The following is a 20,782-nucleotide window of genomic DNA, read 5'->3' as shown; positions in this document are numbered from 1 at the left end:
ACTGGATAAGAATAATTCATTTATTCACTGGTATCATGACCTGTCCCTTCCTGGGCACACACCTTATTCAACTCTGGTGTGTCTGGGTCAGGAATAACAGCTGTTTTATCCCTCTAAGCTTCCTTTCAGAGCACTTGCTTGTAAATCTTGGGTGATCCTGGCTGCTTTTCCTAACTCTATTTTGAGAGCCCTGGAGATCTTTTCAAAACCCACTGATTTACTATGCCTCTGTCTGGTTTTGAAAAACAGATTTATTCAACCAGATTAAGCATAAATTCACTTACTACTTTCCTATATCAAAAAATTTCAAAGTTCTCTTCTCCACAACTGGCAACGTAAGACTGATTACATCCTTAGCTCTTCATTTCCTTGCTTTTGTGTGCTTGGGTTTTACCAGTGATCTGATGGGTAGACTTGTCACTCAATAAATCTAATTAGTTTTTGATTTTTTTTGGAGGGGGAGCAATAAAAACAATTGTGAACTTCATGCTATTTTTGCCTGCCTGGTTATCAAGGAGAAATTACACATCTAATAAGATCTCAAGTCCTCACACTATTTCAACAGTGAGAGGGCAAATACCTTTGATAAAGTCTATGGTTGCAGTGTGGTTAGCTTCACAAAATGTTTCCCTTTGTCACACCAGTTGAGAAGATATATAGCTGGATGCTGTTAGTGATGGACCATGCACCCCTCCAGTGGATGCAGCAGAATAAGGAAAAGAATGCAAGGGTCACCAGGTGGTTCTTATCCATCCAACCATTCCATTTCCGCATATGACACAAGGCTGGATGCCACCATGGCAACGCTGATGGTCTGTAATGAGCATACTGCCTGGCATCCCAAGTTGCACAACTCTATGGTGTTGAACAGAGCTGGGGGATATGTGACAGGGGAAGGCCAGATGGATATAGAAACGTAGTGGGAGATAGATATATTAGGTCCAGGCTAAACAAATTCCTGATACCAGGTTAAGTGAAATGGAAGCTGCTCCAGGTCAATTAAGACACCTGAGGCCAATTAAGAACTTTCAAGAAGGCAGGGAGAACGCTATGTTGATTGGAATACCTGAAGCCAATCAGAGGCTGGCTGAAACTAGTTAAAAGCCTCCCAGTCAGTCAGGTGGGTGAGCATGTCAGGAGCTGTGGGAAGAAGTTGCGCTGTTGGAGAGGCTGAGTAGTACACACCACACCACACCACACCACACCACACCACTATCCACAAGGAAGGAGGGCCTGAGGTTAGGGTGAAATGGAGCTTGAAGAAGTGAGGGCTGCTGTGGGGAAAGTAGCCCAGGGAATTGTACATGTGATGTTTCTAAAAGGTCAGCTAGCATAGCTGATACTATTAGGGTCCTGGGCTGGAGCCCAGAGTAGAGGGTGGGCCCACACTCTCCTTCCCTCACCTTTGCCCCCTGTTTAATCACAGAGACTCGGAGACAACAGAGGCTGTGCAAGGAAGGATAACTTCTCCTCACCTCCCTCGCTGGCTTATGATGAAAATGACTCAGTAGACTGTGACCTTTGTCTCTAGAGAAAGAAGGGTTACGTGGAGGGTCACAGTGAGCATCTGAGGTTAGCGAAATCCGCCAGGAAACACAGGACCCACGGAGGCAAGGACAGAGCTTTTTCACAAATGCTACTCCACCACCTTTACCTTTATTTTGGTCTTTCCTAAACAGCACATACCCTTCAATACATGTAGTCCAGTCATGACTACTATTCCACCATGTTTCTGTTATCCCTATAATATCTGCACCAGTAGCTTTAGTTCCTCCATTTTGTTACCTAGACTCCTCGCATTGGTGTACAAACATCTTAATTTTTGCTGTTTGGCCTCACTCACATTCTTTACCTGATTAGGCAGGGACATTCTACAGCCAGTATGACCTATTAGACTGGTATCCACACTGCCCTTCCTCCTTACATCCATTCTCCTACCCATGGCTGTATCCTTTCTTACTTTGTTTTCTTCCCTTTCAATGTTAAAATCTGGCGTGGAGATTACCTGGACATCTCCACACCATCTCCCCCAAATTCCTAGTTTAAAGCTCTCTTAATCAGTTGTGCCAGCCTCCATCCTAGAAGTCTATTTCCTTCCCTACTCAGATGAAGTCCATACCGAGAGAACCGTCCTTTGTCCATGAATGCCTCCCAGTGGCCATACATCCCAAAGCCCTCCTTATAGCACCACTGCCTAAGCCATCTGTTGATAGTCATAATCTTGTCACACCTTTGTTGCCCTTCTTTAGGAACAGGCAGAATCCCACTGAAGATCACTTGAGCCTCGATTTCCTTAAGCATCTTCCCCAGCATGGCATAGTCTCCCTTGATATGTTCCACCGAGACAGCTTGTATGATTGTCCTAAAGCTTGTGAACAAGAGTGGATGGTTCTTGCTCTATGTTCTAGCTTAGTATCCTCTATTACCAACAGACTGTCCAATATCCTGTTAACCTTGTCTAGTGACATAGGCTGAGAGGTCTTCAGAACAGATGGTGTTGTACACCAAGATTTGGTTAAGTTATTTAATCAGCTGACCCTTGAGAACTGTACATTCAGACATCTGGCAGGTTTTATGGCTTTCGTCCAGCAATGGAGTAATAATTTGAAACCCCCATACCAGTCATCCAGAGTGAACAGATAGTTCACATCTGGCATACGAGGACATAAACCCTTCTTATTTTCCTAGTTTTTTTCTCCCATGTAATTGCATCCCAGGACCAAAACTCGAGACACTCCTGACGTTCCCATGCATTGTTTTTCTTGTGATACTGCTATAGATATGTTTTGCACTTCTCCAAAAAAGAAAGCATGAATTGGCAAAGCCTTTGAAAGCCTGAGTAGAAAATGTAAGCTAGACTAGTGTTGTGCATTGCCATGTAATGTGGCCTTTGCGTAGCTGATAACAAAGGTATGGACAGATAACAGCATTCATCTTTGCATTCCACTGGCATCTAAAGACTGAATACCACATGAGGGTATAAGGACTGATGCAAGATAATGGTGATCTGTTCAAAGATTAAAACTTCACCCATACATATACTGATAACCGTTGTGAACTTTCACGGTAATTCTTAATAACTCCCCTTCAATTTCTGCATAGTTGCTTAAGAATTAAAGATTTCCTCCTTCTGGTGGGTGTGATGTGGAATATAACTGCATCACATGCAAGTGTACAAGCAGACCTCGATCAAGTGTCTGAATATCTGTAAGACTAGCAATGATTCATTAGCTTCTTAAAAGCTTTATCACACTCTGCCACCCAAGTCCAGTTCTACTTCTTGGAAATCAAGAAGAAGATTTAGTTCTGTAGTGAGATACAGTGTACAATTCCATAACACCCCACACACTTTCCCAGCTTTTGCCATTTTCTGGAAACAAACTTGTAAATTTTCCCCCGGTTTTTGCACGCCTCTGCATTTCCAGGTCCTGGGTTGAAACAGAAGCAATTAAATACTATAAGAAAGTCTGTTCTCATTGTGTTTCTGGACCGTTTGCTGCAGAATCAAGTTGTATAAAAGCAGCCAGGGGCTTACTTCCAGATTCAGTTTTGTAGGGAACACTCTTTTAGGCCCTGATGTCCCATGCATCCTCAGCGCCAATATAGCCCTCTCTCACATCTCTAACTCTTATGTCCTGGGCACATAAGCCCCTTAGCTCCACTTACCATATAATATCTTAAAGGATGCAGTCAGTGGCCTTCAAGCCCTCTTCCTGTCACAGATTAAAACTCTGATATCTTGGGTCCCTCTAGGGCTACAATCTCCCCTTCCAAATGAAATAAAGTTTCCATTTCTCTCAACTAACAAACATTAAAGCTGCAACATTTTTAGATGTAGAGAAACTAACACTGGCCCAAGGACTGAATCTTGTCTGGGCTACTGATTTGGAGGAAACTTCACATTCTGGGGCGATGAAGATTATATTGCTGTGGCTCCTTGATTTCAGATAAGAAAAGGCATCTGTCTGAAGCTGCCCAGGGGTCTGACATGCTAGAAAAAGTCCTGGGGAAATGGTTTCATGAAAAGAGGGCAGATAAGGTGGTCAAAGATATATGATAAATGCATTTTTAAATGACTCCATAATTTATCACATACAACACATTCACATGTGTATGTTACCTGCAATTCTGAGCCTGGGGACTGGATGTTTTATTGATTTACTTATTTTATTTCTCTCATGGTCCTAGAAGCAGGGCAAGAATTATTTAAAGGGGAAAGGGAGATTTTTTTAAAGCTTGCATTCATCATAAATGGACAGGGGAAACTAGTAAGATGAAAAATCAACCATTTTCTTCCAGGCCATGAATCCAAACCCACTGGAAAGGCAAAATACCAGCTGCAGCATTTTGCCAACACCAAAACAAGGCTGCTTGAACCCATCTCATTTTGTTACCTTGTCCTTCCAACCCACCTCCCTCCCATATGTCTGTTTTGTCCATCTGTTGTGATCTGTTTGACACCTACATCCTATGCTCTCTGAGCCAGAGGCTGTCTCTCACCATGTATGTACAGTGCCTAACTCAAGAAGGCCTAGACCAGGGTCCCTAGATGCCATCTTAATATAAATAATAATCTCTAATTTTAACCCTATGATTCCCTTTTACTTTTTTTCTGAATTGGGAATCTGAACATTTCCAAATGTCTCTTTAGCACAGGAGAACAGGCCCTGTGGTAAAGAATGGTATCGGAATCAGACTGCTGGGGCATTGTGACCTCCTGCTCTGATTCAAGAAAGAGTGTGCTTGTTTTACTGATCAAACCACACTTTCCCTTTCTCCATCCCCTAACATTCAGTGCTTTGGGAAGATCTCATTAGTTACAAACTGCATGAAATAACTCTAAAATCCTCAGTGTTTTAAAATGAAATAGTGCATGAATTACACTGAATAATGAATTATACTGTGGAATCTGAAGACATTATCCCAAGTCCTGAGAATTCTGCAAACTGTCTAAGGTAGACTTGTCCTGCGAACCTGTGCTGGACCCAGCATTGCGCATGCGTTAAACTAGACTAGAGCATGTAAAACTAGAACAGGACATGAGCCTTAATGGATGAACCTTTCTCATCTGAGGTTACAGGGGCTCTTCTGACATACAGCCTGCATCTCCTGCAAAACAGCTCCTCGCGGCTCCAGTTACGTCAAGCGGGACACTTCCCAATTAATTGCAATCATTACTGAAAATATTTTAAGAGTACTAAATGGGTTTGCATCTTTAAAAAAAATAAATACAAGAAAAAAAATAACTTGCTGCCAAATTGTGATTTTAACTGAGATTGGCATCAGCAGACATTTCCACATCAGCCTGTAGCACATCTGGTCCAGACCAAACAAATAGAAGATTTATTCTGTCAGTGAGATCATTTAGCATTCCTTTTTATGCTTCAGAAAGAGTCTGTACCTGTCAGTCACCAAAGCACTAGGCTTTTGGTGGCTGGGCTCTGTTGCTCTTTCTGACTAGCCTTGATCTGAGACTTCTAAGAAGGCTTGTGTTCACCCGTTCCACCTGGGAGACCAGTACCCATGCCAAGTTCATTTCCATAGTCTTATAAAAATCTCCTGGAGGATTTCAAACATCTGCTCATAAGTAAAGAAACATTGTCTTGAGATATAAGAATAATATAAAGGGCAACCAAAGCTTCCTTGCTAATAAATTATTTTGTTTCAATAGTTTTATATAATTCAAACAGAAAATGAATAGAGCTAAACAGTCTCTCAAAAAATCTCAGGTATGAAGGATTTTCTCCAAACACAGGGTTCGTTATTTTTTTTTACTCAGGAGTGTAATTTTTTTTTTCTGAGATCCAGAAGCTAACTCCTGAATAGGAGTGTTTGTGGAAATAGGTTAGTGACACTCTTGCACTAATAATAATAATTAACCCCTTGCACTTCCCAAGCACCTTTCATCTAAAGATTACAAATATTAGCTAACAAGCTCCCTGCCCACTTGTGAGATACATCAGGGATATGGATGATAAAATCACCCTGCCCAGAATAGAAAACAGAACCAATTCCAACCTGGAATGTGGCAGCCGTTAAAGAGCACTCAACAATACAACACCACAGTTTGGACAGGACGCGAAGGTAGTAGAAAACATGGGGGGAACTAAGGCATGCAGAATGTAATTATCTGTATTGCAATTTAAGGAAGAAACCAGAGTTAACTTCCTTATTTATACCAGCAAAAACAGGCAATTTTTTGTGGTCAGAATTGGTCAAGACCCTTGATTTTACATCTCAAGTAAATGATAGTGTCACAAAGTAGTTGGACGCTGTGAGTAGACCAGGCTCAGCTCCATTGCATCAGAGCAGATGGGCCCAATTGAGCCGATTAAAGGGGGCAGGGCTACCCCTGGGGCCGTAAAGGTCTTCCAGAAGGCAAGAAGGGAGGGAGTATGGGGGGGGCTGTGCCTGAAGAGAGCAGTGAAGTAGAGTTAACTTCTGGGGTGGGGGAGGCCTGAAGTAAGGGCCCAGGTGCCCAGGCAGGTAGCCCAGGGGCCAGTGTTTCAGAATAAGTAGAAGGAGAAAGTAGTTGGCTGAGAAGGGTGATCAGACGAACTGTTTGCATTTGGTTTTTTGCTTTGCTTGTGTTTGAAAGATAAACCTAACTAAAGGAGACCGGGTGGGGTCTGTGTTTGGAAGCTGGGCAGAAGCCCTGTCCTGTGACGTATGATGGAGAACACAGGCAATTCAATAGACCCTCATCTAAGGGAAGAGTGAGGTGGGTCTTTGGTGCCCAGTGAAGAGAAAGCCAAACCTCTAATATTAACTGACTGCACCCAGTTTGGGGGCTAACAGGGCAGCACAGCAGACGGCCTCAATACACCAGCCGCAAGAACAGCTGAGGCAAACTCAGGCTCTACTCATACAACAGAATCATCAGGAGGCACAATTTGCCACACAACAGAGGTGGTAAGAAGCCCACTTTCAACAGGAAGACTACTCACATAAATGGTTGGGCCTAGGGATGCCCGGCAACATGGTGGATGATGGAACTCTGGGCCAGCTGGAGCCCACACCTGATGAAGCTGGGATCAGATGACTCCGAGACCTTCCTCTGAGCACTTTAGAATGGCAAGGACAGCAAGCTGAGTGGTATTGACATGGGTGGCCCGCACAGCAATGTTCCTGACTGGCAAGGCACAGACAGCTTTCCAGGCAATAAATCATTAACAGGCAAGCTCCTATCCGATAATGAACACAACCAATCAGGACTGATTCCAGAGGTATACATACACTGAATTTGAGTAGAACCATTTCCACAAGGGCCACAAACATGGGAAGGATCCCAGAAATTACAGGACCTTGAGCCTTGGTGGCTCTGCTCTGAGACCAGCTCAGTAGAGAGAATCCTGGACAAAATTTTCTTGAAGCAGTTCTTAAAGAACATAAGAAAGGCCATCCTGGGTCAGACCAAAGGTCCATCTAGCCCAGTATCCTGTCTTCCAACAATAGCCAATGCCAGGTTCCCCAGAAGGAATGAACAGAACAGGTGATCATCAAGTGATCCATCCGCGGTCACCCATTCCCAGCTTCTGCCAAACAGAGGCTAGGGACACCATCCCTGTCCATCCTGGCTAATAGCGATTGATGGACCTATCCTCCATGAACCTATCTAGTTCTTTTTTGAACCTTGCTATAGTCTTGACCTTCACAACATCCTCGGTGAGGAGTTCCAGAGATTGACTGCGTTGTGTGAAAAAACCTTCCTTTTGTTTGTTTTAAGCCTGCTGCCTATTTAATTTGGTGACCCCTAGTTCTTGTGCTATGAGAAGGAGTAAATAACACTTCCTTATTTAGGTTCAACACATGGGAGCCCAGAGCTGGGTAAGGTGCTTTTAGGCAGCCTCAGAAGAAGAAGCTGAGCAAAGGTATTCTTTGAGGTTGAGGGAGATGAGCAGCCAGGACAGTATGGCAAATTGAGGGGATCCTAATGGGGTGGCCCAGGGAAGATATCAAGTGGGAAAGGCCTAGAGTGACCAAAATGTAGGGGATACATAAGAGTGACCAGAGACCTAGGTAGCTCCACAGCTTAATTATAACACTTGTGGAGGAGGCTGCGGGTCTCCCATGGTATGTTTCAGGTGTGGCCAGCATGGGCATATTAAACAAGAATTCCTGTCATGGAGTATGATTATCTAGGCTGTACTACAGCCGAACCAGGGGACGGGGTCCACTCAGAAAGCTAGGGGAGTTCGGCCACACATGGTACCAGTTAGGTTGGGAGAAACAATGGTTGAGGGACGTATAGACTCAGTTTGTTGGTATACCCTTGTCCAGAACAATAGAGTGAGGGTAAACAATGTAGACCAATGTCTCCCTGTACACAACTTCTGTGTCTATAGTGAGACCACATCTACTGCCCAGCAGACTTTGAGCTGAAAGTTCAGGGCCAGAGAGCTCGGCTATGCATCAGGATAGTCAAGGATCTGCGTTGGCTGATAATTCTGGGGAAAGACTGGGTTTCTCAGCCCTCATGCAGTGGGAAGTAGAACAGTCCAGGACAAAGACGGTTCAGAGTCAATTGGAAAAGGAAGTAAGGGGGCTCAAGCTATAGGAAGGATGGCAAAGGAGGCAGACAGGGAACTCACGACTATCCCAGTGGATTGTAGAAACAGTTCAAAAGATGCCAACAAGTGTTGGAGGAGGCAAGCACCTCATAAGAAAAGATTATAGAGCAGTTAGTAGGTTTAGAACAAGAATTAGCCTGGGTTCAGGGGGAAGCTGAGAAAGAGAAACAGTAATGCTTAATACTAGAGAAAGAGATCTGCAGGTCCAGATCAAGAGAAGAACCAGGGATTGGAGGCTGGTGGGAACACAGAGTCTCACACCCAACAGGGAACCATGGAGACCCAAACTGAGCCTCCAATTAAACAAGGTAGTGCAGGGACCCAAAAAAGCGACAGCAGCAAGTAGAGGCCCAGATAAGGGGCCGGGGTGGAAGCAGGGCTCTGGTACAAGAAGGGAGACAGAGAGTACCTGTTTTATGGTTCCTGTGACAGGGAGTTCACAGAACAACTAGAAATGGCAGAATATGAGTTAAAGGACCATCGGCATGAGAGAGCAACTGGTGACAGAACTTCAGTTCACCCAGCAGGAAAGAGGACACTTAATGCTATCGTACATGAATTTGAGACTGAATTAGAAACTGCTTGCAGAGACTTAAAAGCCTGTGGGTGCAGGGACCTCAAAGTCCAGGCAGAGAAGATAACCCTATATTGCCTGTGCCCAATGAGGCTGAGGTCTATTACAAAGGAGTCAGAAGGACTGGGATTAGGCATTTGGTCCTGTGGGATTATGTTAGGGCCCATGGGACTTGGGGGACCCTGTGCTGTGTCGGAGTTTGTGTAATGTGAAATGTTTGATGGAATACTTGTGTCTTGTTAAATGAGTGTGGGGAAAGTTTTAGCTGGGTTGAGAAAATTTGGGGTTCAACTGTGGAGGGGGGCCTGGGAGTCTTATAAGGAATGTTTTGTGTAATATACCTGTGGGAAATGTATTATGTCTTAGGAGGGTGTGGGAGTCATCCCAGGAAGTCTAAAGGACAAACAAACAAAAAACCTACCAAGTTTTTTTTCCTGAAAAGGGGGGACGTGCATCACTGTGAGTAGACCAGGCCCAACGCCTCTGTGTCAGAGTAGGTAGGCCCAACTGAGCCCATTAATGGGGGATGGGGGAGGTCTATACCTGGGCTATATATGCCTGTCATAAGCCAAAAAGAGGGGAAGTGATTGAGGCAGACTGTGCCTGGAGAGAGCATCTACCGAGTAGAGCTAACTCCTTGTAGGGCCTTGGAGTAAAGGGACAGAATGCTCAGAGAGGAGATGTTGGGACCGGTATTCCAGAAGGAAAAGGGAGCTGGTTGAGAAGGGTGAGCTGAGGAACTATTTGTGTTTAGTTTGTTTATGTCTAAAAAACAAAGAAGCTCTGCCCTGTGACAGATGTGGGATTAGAAGGATTTGCGGATGTCAGGGTTATATAAGGATAAAGTTACATCTCTAGATGCTGAGCTAATGACACTGACATTTTCAATTTCTATTCGTGTCTACAAACATTTTGCACTGAACATTTTACCTCTCTGTAGATCCTTTTATTCCCAAAGGTCGCAAAGAATTTGCAGTAAATGGGGTTCTGTATGGATGCAGTATAATAGACCTATTCCTTGGAGTAGTTTGTTGGATCAGGGCCTAAAATATTACAACATAAAACTCTAGTATAAGGGAGATACCTGGTGCACTGCAACATGGATAGGAAGAGAGAATTTGGCCAAGGACATAATGAACAGCTCCCTATTTTTATAGAAGATGATATTGGATATTAAGGGCCCAACCCTCGTCTAGGGCAGATCAGATGGCATAACTCCTTGTTTTAGTCTAGAATAATTTTACTAGCATTCTGAAAACAGCTAAATAGTAATACTATGTGCTTATCATCTTGTCCTGTTCAAAGTGCCAAACTGTTGCATCATCAAACTACAACTCATACTCAATGGTGACCCCATCCTGAAAGAAATCTTTCCTAAACCTCCATTTCTGGCCTTCAAACACCCCCCCAGCCTCTCCAAGCTCATCCCCAGAAGCAAGTTTCCCATAGACCCGGACACACCAACTCAAAACAGCGCCAGAACAACAGATGCAAAACCTGTAGACATACCTTCATGGATACAATGATGAACTCACCTTTTAACATCCGTGGAGCCTACACATTCCTATCACAACATATGATGTACTTCATCCATTGCACAAAATGTGCCAATAACTATTATGTGGCTGAAACCAGAAAATCACTATGCTCTGGAATGAACTCACACAAGAAAATAATAAAAGACCACAAAAAATATCACTTATGGCTGAACATTTTCACAAAGTGATCACTCTATCTGACCTATCGGTCCTCATCCTCGAAGGAAACCTGCACAACATTTTCAAAAGATGAGCCTGGTAGCTTAAATTCATAACTCTGCTAGACAGTAAAAATCATGGACTGCCCAGAGACATTGGTTTTAGGACTTATTACAACAATCTGTAACCCACTAACCCCCTCTTTTTGTCCTCTGACTGCAGAAGTATTAATGGGCCACTCTACCTAGAATGGTCCCTTACAATATGTGCTAACAACTACTTATGCTAAACAATCTGTTCTACCTTGCATTTAGCTGTTACACTCGGAGTATTCTTTCTAGACCTATCTATCATGCATTCTTACAACTACAATACCCACCTGCTGAAGCGAAGAGACAGATTGACAGAGCCAGAAGAGTACCCAGAAGTCACCTACTACAGGACAGGCCCAACAAAGAAAACAACAGAACGCCACTAGCCATCACCTTCAGTCCCCAACTAAAACCTCTCCAACGCATCATCAAGGATCTACAACCTATCCTGAAGGACGACCCATCACTCTCACAGATCTTGGGAGACAGGCCAGTCCTTGCTTACAGACAGCCCCCCAACCTGAAGCAAATACTCACCAGCAACCACACATCACACAACAGAACCACTAACCCAGGAACCTATCCTTGCAACAAAGCCTGTTGCCAACTCTGTCCACAGATTTATTCAGGGGACACCATCATAGGGCCTAATCACATCAGCCACACTATCAGAGGCTCATTCACCTGCGCATCTACCAATGTGATATATACCATCATGTGCCAGCAATGCTCCTCTGCCATGTACATTGGTCAAACTGGACAGTCTCTACGTAAAAGAATAAATGGACACAATCAGACGTCAAGAATTATAACATTCAAAAACCAGTCGGAGAACACTTCAGTCTCTCCGGTCATTCGATTACAGACCTGAGGATGGCTATCCTTAAAAAAAAAAAAAAAAAACCACCTTCAAAAACAGACTCCAACGAGAGACTGCTGAATTGGAATTAATTTGCAAACTGGATACAATTAAGTTAGGCTTGAATAGAGACTGGGAATGGATGACTCATTACACAAAGTGAAACTATGTCCCCATGTTATTTCTCCCCCCGCACTCCACCCCCCACCGTTCCTCAGATGTTCTTGTTAACTGCTGGAAATAGCCTACCTTGCTTGTCACCATGAAAGGTTTTCCTCCTTTCCCATCCCTGCTGCTGGTGATGGCTCATCTGAAGTGATCACTCTCCTTACAGTGTGTATGATAAAACCCATTGTTTCATGTTCTCTGTGTGTGTATATAAATCTCCCCACTGTATTTTCCACCAAATGCATCTGATGAAGTGAGCTGAAAGCTTATGCTCAAATAAATTGGTTAGTCTCCAAAGTGCCACAAGTTCCCCTTTTCTTTTTGCGAATACAGACTAACATGGCTGCTACTCTGAAACCTTTCTATACCTGAAGAAGAGTTCTGTGTGACTTGAAAGCTTGTCTCTCTCAACAGAATTTGGTCCAATAAAAGATATTACCATCTTGTCTCATTACAACACTAACAGAAGATGCTTTATATAGAAAAGAAGAGTACTGATCGAAACATCTTTTGAGTAGCAGCTGGCCTTAGTGATTTTAAAAATAAAACAAAATATAAAATCCATATGTCATATTGCAATGACATGCCATGTCATATTATGAAATGTCAGTAGTTGTCATTAGAGAGACAAGATGGGTGAGGTAATGTCTTTTATTGGACCAACAACCTACCCATCTTGTCTCTCTAATATCCTGGGACCAACATGGCTACAACAATACTGCATACAGTGGTTGATGTATCAGATATGACGTCACATGTCATATTATGCATTACTACTATAGATGTACCAAGAAATAATGTCAGAATAATAAAAATTTAAAAAACAAAGTAAATTTTAAATGAAATATTCATTTGGAAATTAAATTTTCCAAAATGAACAATTTTCAGAATTGCCATTTCAAGCGCAATTTCAAAAATATTTATTTTTGTTCAGATAAAGAACAAAAATATTTCAAAATGTCAGTTTCCAAGAACATGAAAATTTTGAGTTTTAACAAGTTGAATTTTCTCCAGGATGAGGATCTGATCTGTAGTTTCCACATACCAAATTCCACTTTCCATCTTAACACCATTTCATGGGATTGGATTCTGCTGATTCAACTGCTTTCATGCTCCCTGTGGGACAGATCCAAAACCCATTCAAGTAAACTGTGAATATTTTCATTGACTTTAATTGGTTTTGAATCAGGCCTTTTGTTTCTTTCCTCCATAAGGGACCAAACCTTTTTTGTTGACATGACATATGTCAGAAATATGTGCCCTTAGAAGGTTAGACGATGCAACCTTGAAGTCTTCCTTCTCTTAAAGCCCCCTTAAAACCCCCTTCTCCAGCACCAAACTCTGCCACAGACAGTGCTGCACATTTTAATGTAAATAAATAAAAATAAGTTACTAAGGCAGAAACAAATACAAGATAAGAATGACCCATGAACTCACCATTGTAATCTTGATTCTCTAATTCCTTCTTCCAACATTTTGTCAGCTCTTGATGTGTTAATTTGGGATGAGATAATAGCTGGTTCCTGTACTGAAGGCAGGAGAATATGTAACAACAAACACTTGGATCAGAGGATACCAACTATAGCGGGCTAAAAAATGCTTAATGTAGGGCTGTCAAGCAATTAAAAAAATTAATTGTGATTAATCACATGATTTAAAAATTAATCATGATTAATTGCTCTGTTAAACAATACAAGAATACTATTTTAAATATTTTTAGATGTTTTCAACATTTTCAAATATATTGATTTAAATTAGGACACAGAATACAAAGTGTATAGTGCTCACTTTATATTTATTTTTATCACAAACATTTGCATTGTAAAAAAGAAACAGAAGAAATAGTATTTTTTCAATTTCAGCTAATACAGGTACTGTAGTGCAATCTCTTTATCATGAAAGTTGAATTTACAAATGTAGAATTATGTACTGTGACAAAGTTCCTCCTCTACCTTGGTGGGTCTTGCACTTATTGGCGGATTTGCTCGCTTTGGAGCTTCACGGCAGCCCTCAGTTTGGCCATTTTCATGAACTCACAGTCCAGGTCAACTCCTCCTGTGTCTGACCAGGAGTTGGGAGATTTGGGGGGAACCCAGGCCCACCCTCTATTCCGGGTTCCAGCCCAGGGCCCTGTGGAATGCAGCTGTCTAGAGTGCCTCCTGGAACTGCTGTGCGACAACTACAACTCCCTGGGCTACTTCCCCATGGCCTCCTCCCAACACCTTCTTTATCCTCACCATAGGACCTTCCTCCTGGTGTCTGATAATGCTTGTAAACCTCAATCCTCCAAAAGTCCGCGTTCTCACTCTCAGCTCCTAGCGCCTCTTGCTCCCAGCTCCTTACATGCACCACAAACTGAATTGAGCTCCTTTTTAAACCCAGGTGCCCTGATTAGTCTTCCTTAATTGATTCTAGCAGCTTCTTGATTGGCTGCAGGTGTTCTAATCAGCCTGTCTGTCTTAATTGTCTCCATAATGTTCCTGATTGTTCTGGAACCTTCCCTGTTACCTTACCCAGGGAAAAGGGACCTACTTAACCTGGGGCTAATATATCTGCCTTCTATTACTCTCCTGTAGCCATCTGGCCCGACCCTGCCACAGTACACACAAAAAAACTGCACTCAAAAATAAAACAATGTAAAACTTTAGACCCTACAAGTCCATTCAGTCCTACTTCTTGTTCAGCCAATCGCTCAGACAAACAAGTTTGTGTACATTTGCAAGAGATAATGCTGCCTGCTTCTTGTTTGCAATGTCACCTGAAAGTGAGAACAGGTGTTCAAATGGCACTGTTGTAGCCAGTGTCATAGGAGATTTATTTGCCAGATGTGGTAAAGATTCGTGTGTCCCATCATACTTCAACCACCATTCCAGAAGACATGTGTCCATGCTGATGAGGGGTTCTGCTCAATAATGATCCAAAGCAATGCAGACCGACACATTCATTTTCATCATCTGAATCAGATGGCACCAACAAAAGGTTAATTTTCTTTTTTGGTGGTTCAGGTTGTGTAGTTTCCACATCAGACTATTGCTCTTTTAAGACTTCTGAAAACATGCTCCACACCTCATCCCTCTCAGATTTTGGAAGGCACTTCAGCTTCTTAAAACCTTGGGTTGAGTGCTGTAGCCCCTTTTAGAAATCTCACATTGGTACCTTCTCTGCAAATCTGCAGTGAAAGTTTTCTTAAAATGAACAACATGTGTTAGGTCATCATCCGAGATTGCCATAAGACAAACATGTGGAAGAATGCAGGTAAAATAGAGCAGAAGACGTATAATTCTCCCCTGAAGGAGTTCAGTCACAAATTTAATTAATGCATTATTTTTTTTTTTTACGAACTTCATCGTCATGGAAGCATGTCCTCTGGAATGGTGGCCAAAGTATGAAGGTGCTTACAAATGTTTAGCATATCTGGCATGTAAATACCTAACAATGCTAGCTAGAACAGTGCCATGCAAACACCTGTTCTCATTTTCAGGTGACATTGCGGGCAGAATTATCTCCTGTAAATATAAACAAACTTGTTTGTCTTAGCAATTGGCTGAACAAGAAGTAGGACTGAAAGGACTTGTAGACTCTAAAGTTTTACATTGTTTTCCTTTTGAGTGCAGTTATGTAACAAAAAAAAATCTAAATTTGTAGATCTTCCTTTGTTTCCCTTGTAACTTTATTACTCCCTTTGCTGCTAAAATGCAAATTATGCAGAGCACACATTCCTTTGTTTGAGACAGACCTGTTTGCCAACATCAGTTTTGAACATATGTTAATAACACCATACAATGGAATCTTATAACGTCACATACAATGTTGCCTCACACATTTTATCAGGACAATACTGATCAGCAAATTATGAGTTTTCAAGTGATATCTCACAAGGCATATTTTGTACAAGATGATTGCAATAATGCATAGGGTGTGAGTACAGGGGTATATTCTGTCACAGTGTGAAAAATCTAAGTCAAATGATCATAATGGTCCTGAAAAGTTGCTTAGGAAGAAAAGAAAATATGACAACTATTATATGGCTTTACGTGCATTGGTGATCAAGAGTGTCCAAAACCACAGTGCATAATTCGTTGTGATGTTCTAGCAAACAGTAGCCTCAAACCTTCTCTACTTCAGCACCACTTAGAAACTTGGCATCCCGCACAACTCGACAAGCCTGTTGATTTTTTCAAGTGAAAATTAGCCAAGTGGAAAAGTGACATTATTGGATTTTTATCCAAAGCAAGTACTGATCACGAAAATGCACTTGAAGCATTGTACTGAGTGAGCTACCGAGTAGCAAAACCATCAAAAGTCCATACCATAGCAGAGAGCTTGATTGGTCCATGTATAAAAGACATAGTTCATTGCATGCTCAGAGAAAAGTCTGCAAAAAGGATTGACATAGTACCTTCGTCCAATAATACATTGTCGCGAAGAATTAATGACATGTCAAATAATGTAGAGACCACAATTGTACATAGAGTGAAAAATAGTCCATATTATGCTATACAGTTGAATGAATCAACTGATGTTGCTAATCTATCTATTTTGCTAGTGTTTGTACGTTATGTGAATGAAGGCATGGTTGAAGAAGACTTGCTTTGCCGACCATGGAAAGAACGTACAACTGGAGAAGATATCTTCAATCTGACTAATGCATATTTTCAAGAAAAGGAAATAGATTGGTCTCATTGCCTAGGCATTTGTGCTGATGGGGCCACATCAATGATAGGGATGTATACTGGATTTGTAGCTCAAACAAAAAAGGTTGCATCAAACGTCTCTTGGACTCATTGCAGTATCCATAGACAAGCCCTTGCAGCAAAATGCATGCCTGAGAGACTGAAGGAAGTGCTGGACAATGCAGTGAAAATGGTGAATTTCATAAAATCATGGCCGACAAATTCCAGAATATTTCACATACTTTGTGAAGAAATGGATAGTTACGCAATTGTCTGTTGTCCCATACTGAAGTTAGATGGCTCTCACAGGGCAAAATCCTTGTGCACTTGTTTGAGCTTAGAATGGAAATCCTTGTTTTTTTCAACAGCCACCCTTTCCACCCTGCCAATTGTATGGAAAATCATGTCTGATTCCAGAGCGTAGCTTATTTAGCAGACATTTTTTCGTTGATTAATGACCTAAATGTATCTCTTCAAGGCCTCAATATAACAGTTTTCAATGTGCAAGACAGAGCTGAATCCATGATAAAGTCGTTGCAGTTCTGGGCAAGGTGTTAGAAAAACAATCAAACTGAGTATTTCAGTACTCTTCAAGACTTCCTGCCAGAACATAAACTTTGGTTGGATCAGTGCACTAAAACCAATATAACTGCACACCTAAAAGGACTTTGCACAACTTTCAGGCAATACTTTCCAGCTATGTCAGGCAATAATGACTGGATTTCGCAACCCCTTTGATGATACTACTTTCTCAATGTAGATATTGAGCATTGAGGAAAAAGAGAAATTGATTGAGATCTCCTGTGATTACGAACTGAAAAGGAGTTTCAGAAGTCTGTCATTGATCAACTTTTGGCTGAATTTAAGAAATGAGTACCCCCTACTGGCAGAAAAGGCTACTATAGTTTTGTTACTATTTTCAACAACATATTTATGAGAGAAAGCATTTTCCTTGTATGCACATCTGAAAACCAAATACAGAGACTTTATCTTTCTCCAATGGTTCCAGACTTCCAAGAGCTATGCAGATCAAAGTAAGCGCATCCATCACACTGAGGAGATTTAAACTTCAAAACTCCTTATGAGAAATGGAAAGGGAAGCGGATATTTTTTGCTGTTTCTAAAATTAAATAGGCTGCTAGTGTTTGTTTTTAAAATTATTATGAAGAACAAGTTTAAGCTTTGTTGTCATCATGCATTGTTTGCCTGGACTGCTCAAGACCCGAATGCTTGTGGGAGGAAGTCTTCATTTGAGTTGGCTTCTTAAATAACTTCATGCTGTTTCATGTCTGGTACTCCTTGATGAAACATGTAGGAGCCTTGTCCTATAACAGGCTTAATTAAAGTGATATGAACTACAAGTGAAATCTTGGAAGAGTGTTGCCATTTTCACAATGTAATAAAATTTAATTATGTAATGATTAATAATAATATAATAAGTGTGTAATAAACGTGTCATAAAAAAATTATGTCCAAGATCACTGCTTCTATAATTTATGCTCAGGTAAGGGAGAAAATCCTTGGAAATATTCATTTTTAGGTGGGGGTTTGTGAGATTTGATATTTTCGTGAAAGGGATTCACGGCTTGTTAAAGTTTGGGAACCACTGGTGTAAACTGATTGAAGTCAAATGGTCCCATGGAACGCTCACGTAAACTAATGTTGTATGTGGAGAATGAATCCTTGCCCCGCTTCCCACTTAGCTTCAAGCAGCTGCGCTGTCATTACCATAACAGCTGTGGTAACAGCGAGAGACTCTGTGCACTCCCAATAAAGGGGTTTGTGTGAAGAGGATGTTTGGAGATTTGGGAACATTTGGGGTAAGTAAGGACAACTTCTATCTGTGTACTTACATAAGGCTGTTATCACCATAGTATCTGAGCTCCAGACATTCACTGATGGTTTTATTTTCACACCACGATCAAGGGATAGGGGAATTGTGAAAAGGAAAAGCAGACAGCAAATGTTTAAAGGTTATTTGCCTGTCACATGACCTAGCAGGGGATTTGTGGGAAGGTTGTGTCATTGTTCCAGTGGCTGAGAGAGGCAAAGGAAAAGCTTCTGGAGACTTCAGTTCAAGTTGGGTAGGGCAATTGATTTTGGTTTGTGTTACTTGAGAATTTTCTGTTTAAACATTAAGCAAGAGCCTGAACAGAGTGTGGCCTTGCTTCCTTCCTAGGGTGATGCGACAGCTCACCAGCTTACAGAAGTAATATCCCCATTTTACAGATGGGGAACTGAGGCACAGGGTAGATTAACTGATATGCTCAAATCAGTGACTGAATCAGGAATTAAACCCTGGGTGTCTTGAGTGCCAGGCCAGTGGCCTATTCCACTACCTTTCTTGACTGGTCCCTACCCTGGTCCATGATCACCTTCCCTTCTGTACTGCTGTGGTAAAAGACTCCATGAAGTAGAGCTCCACAGCTTCCACGTGATTCATTGTCCCTTGTGTGTCACCACATCTTGCCCTCTCTTGTCAAGTATGTAGGACAGCTTCCTGAACTTAAAACCTTCCTCATCCACTGAGATGCTGGATGGGATCAGAAGCATCTGATAACTAGACCAGGCCCTCATATCAATGGAAAAGATAGGAACAGACTTCTTCAAAACACAAGAAAGTTACTCTGGCTATAATTTTCAAATTTGGATACCTAAAGTTAGTCCACTAAAACAGAGATTCTCAACCTTTCCCATATCTGGCTACATTTCCATATGGGAACCCTCTGGCACCCTCTTCTTGTTTCTCACTATGGGGAGAGCATGGTGGTCATGATGCCCTGACACCTTTCATGATGCCTGTGGAGTCATGACCTCTAGGTAGAGATCCCTTGAGCTAAATCAAAGTGATCTAATTTTCACAGGTCCTCAACTCTCTTTGACTTCAAGGGGAGCTCAGCTTCTCTAACTACCAATTCATTTTGATTTAGGTATCTAAACATGGATTATGGGGCCCAATTTAAGGCACCCATGTTGAGACTTTCAAAACTGATTAGAGGATTTAGCTACACAACTCCCATTAATTTTAATAGCTTTGAAAAGTCAACCCCAAGTTTAAATATTTTGGCTTGTAACTCTTACTTTCTTTTTCTCTTTCACCAGTACTTATGTTTTCTAACTGTCTTCTTAGACTCCCTAAAGCATTTTGGAATACAGCTTGTTTGAAAGTTTAAATATCCATCCTCTACAGTGGAATTTTGTCACATTTGTTATTACTTAAAATCCAGGTCCTGCCATCTTTACTCACGTTGAGTAGTAATTTACTAGGCACCTGGTCCCTTGATTTTGATGGTGTTTCTTGAAGAGTGATATGTTATTCATTGTAACTAAAGGCAGTCAAATCTGGTCTGTTGTAATAATTGGGGCCTAAATGCCTACCTCAACTATGAGTCTGACTGTGGGAAAGTGATGGAAATTTGTAGTATGATTTAAGAACCAGGAATAACAAATGTTAGTGAATGTTGATTGGTGTGGGGGAGGAGGCATGTGGAAATTTAGGCATAAATGGTGAACAAAATAATGAAGGGATTGGCTGTTCTGCCTATCACGACTCTTTCAGAGCCCTTAAAAAGAGACGTTTTGGGACAGGGATTTGCGAATGGAATGAAGGAAGTCCTGAAGGAGCAGGAAAGCCATCAATCCTCCCTCCTGCTCCACTCCAAAGATTTCATCCTTTTCCTGGGGATCCCGAAGGTCACCACATCATTGGGAAGTCCAGACCTTAAAACACGAGCGGGGACACCTAGTCATCACTGCTGTAGCAGAGGAGATTACAGCTGGGCATATGTGAGATTCTGCTTTGTCTCCCCTTCCCTTTGTGTACTCCTTTCCTCACCACTATTTTCTTTTCTGTTCTCTCTCTGCTTTCCATCTGATCTGATCCTGAGGTCAACTGTACCATGTGGCACCAGCACCATGAGACAAGGCAGCCCATCCAGCTCAGCCCAGCCTAAGAAAGAAGGGAGAGGGAGCAGGCGAGCCAGATGATATCCCAGAACCGAGACCGGAAAATGAACAAAAGCCCACAGCACTGCTTCATGGCTGACCTGCAAGTCCATCTGTGTCTGACCTGCCACCTGGAATCCTGAGAACATCAGCAAAAGTCATATTTCCATCACCATTACTATCCTGTCTCTCCTCCAGCTCATA

General features: G+C 42.0%; 1 long non-coding RNA gene across 1 annotated transcript in view; it reads left to right on the top strand.

The window, feature by feature from the left end:
- LOC122459614 overlaps positions 1 to 20,554 on the top strand; it is a 35,588-nt gene extending 15,034 nt beyond the window's left edge. Inside the window, exon 2 of the long non-coding RNA XR_006280419.1 lies at positions 20,521 to 20,554. This is a non-coding gene — a long non-coding RNA (uncharacterized LOC122459614). The remainder of the gene's footprint in view (positions 1 to 20,520) is intronic.
- The last annotated feature ends 228 nt before the right edge of the window (positions 20,555 to 20,782 follow it).

This window comes from Dermochelys coriacea, chromosome 3 (genome assembly GCF_009764565.3).
Source record: "Dermochelys coriacea isolate rDerCor1 chromosome 3, rDerCor1.pri.v4, whole genome shotgun sequence".
Lineage (NCBI taxonomy): Eukaryota > Metazoa > Chordata > Testudines > Dermochelyidae > Dermochelys > Dermochelys coriacea.
Note: the sequence above shows the minus strand (reverse complement) of the source record. Positions and strands in the feature narration are given on the sequence as shown.